The sequence below is a fragment of the Suncus etruscus genome, chromosome 3, assembly GCF_024139225.1.
Source record: "Suncus etruscus isolate mSunEtr1 chromosome 3, mSunEtr1.pri.cur, whole genome shotgun sequence".
Classification (NCBI taxonomy): Eukaryota; Metazoa; Chordata; class Mammalia; order Eulipotyphla; family Soricidae; genus Suncus; species Suncus etruscus.
In genome coordinates, this window is record NC_064850.1 from 166,774,157 (window position 1) to 166,780,655 (window position 6,499).

At 32.8% G+C, this 6,499-nt stretch overlaps 1 non-coding gene across 1 annotated transcript; it reads right to left on the bottom strand.

Moving 5' to 3' along the window:
- Positions 1-1,385: 1,385 nt before the first annotated feature.
- LOC126005237 (small nucleolar RNA SNORA51) lies at positions 1,386-1,518 on the bottom strand. Its single transcript, XR_007494406.1, has one exon. It is a non-coding gene; the product is annotated as a small nucleolar RNA SNORA51 (small nucleolar RNA).
- Between the last annotated feature and the right edge of the window lie 4,981 nt (positions 1,519-6,499).

Below are 6,499 nucleotides of genomic sequence, written 5' to 3' on the forward strand. Positions count from 1 at the left end.
CTGACTGAGTGGCTACACTGGAAACACTGAGTGGCTAACAATGGAAACTAAGGGGTCAGGTTGATAGAATAGTGGGCAGATATTTTGCCTTTTAAAAATTCTATCTGGTCCCAAGCCTGGCAGGAGTGATCTTTTTAGCACAGTCAGGAGCATCCTGTAAATACCACCAGTTGTACCAAATGAAAACGAACAAAAACAAACAAACAAACACAAAAACTACTGAAAAAATATATCATCTATTTTATGAAGGAATTTTTATGAAAATGTCATCTTTACATTGTTTAAAACTTCTGAACCAATAAGAGCAGTCACTCTAAACTTAATATTTTTAATGTTAAAATTTAAAGATTTATATTAAAATGGTTTAATAATATATATAATCCAAAAGGTAAATACACATCTGGGAGAGGAAAAGCTTCGGAGAGGAAAAGATTGAAGACTTTACAGAGATGTTTGGGAGAAAAGAGGTAAAGAATTCTGGGTAAGAAGCCAGACAAAGAATTTTAAGTCTTGCTATTCAATATCTAGGAAAACATCTTTCTAGAGATTCAAGGAAAAATTGACTTCTAGAATTGCAAGACATATTTCACTTCTTTTCAAGGGCATGAGATTAATTTTTAAGAATTGGATTTCAGAATATGCTAAAATACGTTACTTACCTACACCAAAGAGGAGTAAATCCTGTTTAGAATAAGGCTGAACAAGGATACACCCCACATCCCTAAAAGCTGCAAAACTTTTTAATGGTCACTGTCTTAACATGTAAAAATCTTATAGCATCACACAATAATGTCTATTATTATAAAAAGAAAGCAAAAATGTCATTTTATATTTTAAATATGATCCAAGCATCACTTTGGAAGAAATGCAAACACCATTGAGAGTGCTGATAGAACAAAACCAAAACAAAACAAAATAAATATTCCACCTAATTTCCTTCGCAGTCACATTAGGGGTCATGTGTAATTTCTCTATTGATATGTCAGGACAAGAAGGAAGATTCTCTTTTTATCCAGGACTCTCTCCTGAAATTTCATCATTCACAATTCTCTTTACTGATCAAGTTCTTAGCATTAGCACATATATAAAATATAGTTGAAAAGTTGAACAATATATTTTCCATAATTTTACTCCATATATTTGTGGGAATAACTGATTTTCAACCTATTCAAAATAATTCTTCTTCTTTTACCACCTGGGCTTGTAGAACTCTGGATTGACCCCTAGCCCTCTCTGTTCTCCAACTTTGGAGGTGGTCCTACTCTTCCTAAGAAAGACCTTTGGTCAGGGAGTCCTCTTCCAGTTTTGGAAGACAGCTTGCCTATCTTTCTGCTGGTACCTTTTTTGTTTGCTGTCAGATAGCTTGAGGTGGAAGTTCTTTTGTTTTTTGTCCCTTAATTCACAATACAGAGCAGGCAAAGTGCCTGGGTTGAGGTGTATATGGGGTGCATTTACCATACCTCCTCTTTCTATACAGTCAGTGTAAAGAACAGAGCCCATGGTAAGAATTGGGAGGCCTTATCTTTTCTTTTTTTTTTTTTTTTTGATTTTTTAATGTATATAAAATCCTTCACCAGTGCAACATTCCCATGACCAATACCTCAAGTGTCTTTCCTCCCCACCCACACCAGTCTGTACTCTAGACAGGCTTTCTACTTCCCTCATTCAGTCACATTTTGTTATGATAGTTCTCAATGTAATTATTTCTGTGACTGCTCACTAAACAATCCCTGTGGTGAGCTTCATGTCAGGAGCTGGACCCTCCAGTCCTCCTCTATTTTGTCTCTGAGAATCAAGTTCTTTAATCTGATTTATCCCCCTAACTTGTATGGATTATTTCCTTGTTGGAGTTGCTTCCAGACCTGCATTTTTTCAATCTTTCTAGGATTGGGGCATGAGGCTTCCTTCACATATATTAAAAATAATTTTCCCCAAGTATCTGTAATTTATTTATATTTCTTTTTCAATCAATGTATTTGCTATCTCCAAACACTCTCAAATTTTCTTTTTTCTTGATTCCTACATGCTATGGTGGGATAAAATGTGTGTGTGTGTGTGTTTTTAATATCCCATGTATTTACTTTCCATGATTACTTCAAGATTCTTCCCAAATTCTCTATTATTTTATGACTTTAATTACACGGAGACAGTAGCACACAATTCATTGCATGTCTAACAATTATGTGTCAGAATAAATATTGTTTAGCAATTATCGACTCTAAAGTGAAAGAAAATGTTTTCTGTCATTCAATGGGTCTGAGGGAACTAGTTAGTTTAAAGACTTTCCAGACCATGTTGTTGATAGTCTAATCTATTTTTCATTCATAGTGCCAGAAAAGATTTCTAAAACATTTGAGAGAGTGTGTAACAAAGCAGTCTCTGTTCCCTATGAATACAATGGCTACATATTGGTCCGAGACCAAAGAAAGAATGTACTGTTTCTGGGAATTGATGTCTGGGGAAGATACACTCAGCAGAATCTGGACATATTAGTTTATTGATGGTAAAAAACTGAGTTTTTACTACATCAAATTTATTCTATCAGCACAAAACCAGATCTCAAAATGTATAGATGGAAATAAAAACATGCTAACTATAAGGTTTACGTATGTGTACGTAAATAGATGTGTGCATCTATGTATATATGTGTATTACACTTCTCACCTTCCAAAACTTTAACCCCACCTTGCAGCTTTATTGCCTTCACTTCTAAAATAATAGTTGAATTAGAATTTCCTTTAGCTTGAGATTTCTTTAGAAAATTGCCTGATACTTATCCAAAGGCAGTCTTGCATATATTTAATTCTTAACATTTTCTGAAGTCTTTTTAACCCAAGAACAAAGCTTAGAGCTTGGACAAACTCTGATTTTAAGTCATCCAAACTATAGCTTTGTTGCCTTTGCCCCCTTTAAGAAAATTCCAGATGAAAGCATAAATCTGCCACATGAACTGATTTGCTGCACAGCAAGATAATTCTTTTAAGTAGTTTCTATTATAGGAAAATTAATTTCAAGGCACTTCATACAGTTCTAGTAAAATCCTTCCGCTCCACAGGGGTCCGTGAGTAACATTAACCGTGCAGCATTTGCTTGGTCTGCTTCGTTATGACTTGATGCAGTGAAGAATGTTTTTAAATTTTTTTTAGTTGGGCTTTTTGAAAATACATTATGGTGGTTTTTTCTTATCCCTGCATGAACATTTAAAGAATGTGAGATAGTTTTATAAGGATAAAGTATTTTTCTAATCTTATATAAGAATAAAAACTATTTTGTTAGGTAAAACTTTATACATAAATATATGCTTATATAGGCATTGTTTTATAAATATGTGTGTTTATATAGAGGTACTGTTCATGTACTTTGTATAAATAATTGTTATTATTAGTTAATACTAGATCATAATACAGTGGTCCAGTTAAGAAATATTCTCAATTTGGAATTTGTGAATACAAGAAGACATCACCATTCATCTTAGTTCAACTTTCTTCATAATCTCACATATGTTTTTATAGAACTGCACACAGTTTCTCCATACCATACAGGTTTCCATTTTGTGACTTTTTTCAGCAGAACCTTATCTAATACATGAGACATCCAAATGTGGCACATAGTCATTTATGGTCCTACTGGCAAGCTTCTTAAATCACTCTGCCAAATACTTTTGGCTCCTCCACTTCTTACACCCTTTCCTTCACTTCCAGTATTCCCTCTGTCTAATGCACAGTTCTCACCCTTCCTCTAAGCTGATAGGATCCTTAGATCAATTTATGGACCATATATTATATCTACCCTTTCTAGACTTTCTAGATTAGCTTATCACATCAAATTATAGGGGGTCTCTCTTTCTTTGAATTCATGTTGGAATGAACTAGTACTTGTGTTATTCCACATGAGTTTTTGTGTAGAATAGGATGTAAGTTTTTTTGAGCAGATATCTGTGAATTCTCTTCGTTTTCACTGTCACCACTTTGCAATGCTGTAACCAAAGTTTTCTTTTAGTGTTTTTCTTTTCTTATTTCCATGAACTTATTAAGTTACTCCATAATTTATTGTGTTGCATTTAGGTAACATAGTCAGGGTCAGTTGTATTTTTTAGAGAATGATTATAATGGGCATCTTAGAGTGAAAGATATATTTCTATATTATGCATTATTTACATCATTACATCAAGAAGCTATGTATTAATTTTCTACAAACCAATTAGTATACAATAAGTATATCAGTAATTTGAAACAATTAAGGTATTAGACAGTTACTGGTTTTGATAAATCTTCAGTGTAGTTATTTAAAATGGACTTTTGTAGTCCAAGGTGTTTGGAAGCTGACTTTAATTTTAACATAAAATCCAAATCTTTAAGGTATATATTGGTATTTATACTATATAATATATATTATATAGTAGATATATTAGTATATACATAGAACATCATGTAATTATGTATATATATTTGATTTCAAATATAACACAAAATACTTTAATAAATAAAATTTTCATGTGATTTAGTTTGGCAAAAACCGAAGAATCATCTTTCTTGAGTTCTATTGTACAATAGCTAAGGCAAAAGGAAAAATAAAAAAAAAAGATTCACAATTGCTATTGGGAGAACTCCAAATGTTTTAAATATACCCCATTTGCCATTCCATCTGGAACCTAAACAGTATAAATTAGTTTGAGCCCATAACAATACTTTTCTTTATGTTTAAGGTTTCCTCATCTCACTCAGCGTTTTTCACTGTCAGTCCTCCCTCCCATGGATAAGTGGCAGAGAAATTACTTCAAACTCCTCTTTAGATAGCGAAAATGATTGTTCAATTTCAGGGCACTGCCTGACTAATACTTTAAAGTGTTACCCACATATTCTGGTTAAAATTTTCAGTAGCACTTACAGCTGTAGAATTATGATAAACCTGCATAAGTAATAAATGTTTTAGAATCATGGACTCAATATAAAAATTTGGAAGTCTAGGTTTGCTCTTTAAAATTGTGTTTCACTTAATTTATATATATATCTTTATTTAAACACTTTGATTACAAATATGAATGTAGTTGGGCTTCAGTCATGTAAAGAACACCCTCTTCTCCAGTGCAACATTCCCATCACCAATGTCCCAATTCTCCCTCCTCCCCACCCAAACCCTAGCTGTACTACACAGGCTTTCTACTTCTCTCATTCATTCACGTTATTATGATGGTTCTCAGTGTAGTTATTTCTCTGACTGCACTCACCACTCTTTGTGGTGAGATTCATGTTGTGAGCTGGAACTTCCAGCCCTCCTCTCTTTGTCTCTGAGGATTATTGCACTTAAACTTATATTTTGCTTACTTTTCTCTGTTTCTTTGCTTATTTTTACCCTGGGCAGTTTATGGTCTCTATTGAACATGTTTGTATTTCTTTCTCTCCCCTAATATATATATATATATACATATATATTATAAATAATATATCTAAATATCTGAATATATATTTAAAGAAGTTGGGGACCTAAATTTATAGTCAAAGTTTGGGATCTAGCCTTCAACATTACAGAGCCATTTACAAATAAGTTATGTTTTGGTTTGTACAAAAAAGAGCAACTAATGGAGCTCAAACTTCAACTACTCTACAACAAATCCACAGAGTTAACTTAGGTTGATTTTCTTTTAATTTTTTATGTTTATTTTATTCTTTAGGGATTTAAAACCAAATTGCTTCATTGAGGCACTTTCTCTGTGCACAAACTTATGTGTGCTGTTTCCAAGATTTATTGAGTTATTTGATTAATGTTTTTGATTCCTTAAAGAAAGGTCTGATGTAGGCCATTTATATGTTTCACTCTCTATGGGCTCAAAAAGAAGGGTAATAGAATGTTACATTGGTATTGATGCATTAATCTGCATAAGAACTCATTAATAATGGATAATCCCAAAAGAAATTTCACACTGTGTCTTCTCTTCCAAGTATCTGAGTCAGACAAAAAGAAATGACACTTCTTGTTTATAGGATTGCTTTCTTATGAGATTTTTCCAGCTGGTACTACCATATGCAAAAGTATCTATTCTGCATATGTAGAGTTAGCTGAATATAGTCTGAAACTCTACAGGTATTGTGGTATCAGCTCATGTTTTTATGTTCTTTTTGCTCCCTGACTGTTTATATTTCCTAAGATATAGAAAATAAAGCTTTTAAAGGATTAACTTACATAAACAGCAGGATCTTATACAAGAAGCTGTAAAACTCCCAAACTAGGCAATCTGACCCAGAAAGATGAAAGAAAACTTTCTTATTTTTTTTGTTTTTTTGGTCATCTGAGATTTTTTAAATTTTTTTCTTTCTCTCACTCCCCCTTCCCCACCCTCTTCTTATCTTCTCTCTCTTGGTCTCTGTCTCTGTCCATGTCTCTCTCATGCATCATTTGGAAATAATTTTAAGTTTTTATAAGTTTAAAAACTGTATAACTATCTTAAATATCACTTAATGAAGTATATTTGTATATTTCATTGCCTGAATTGACTCAGATC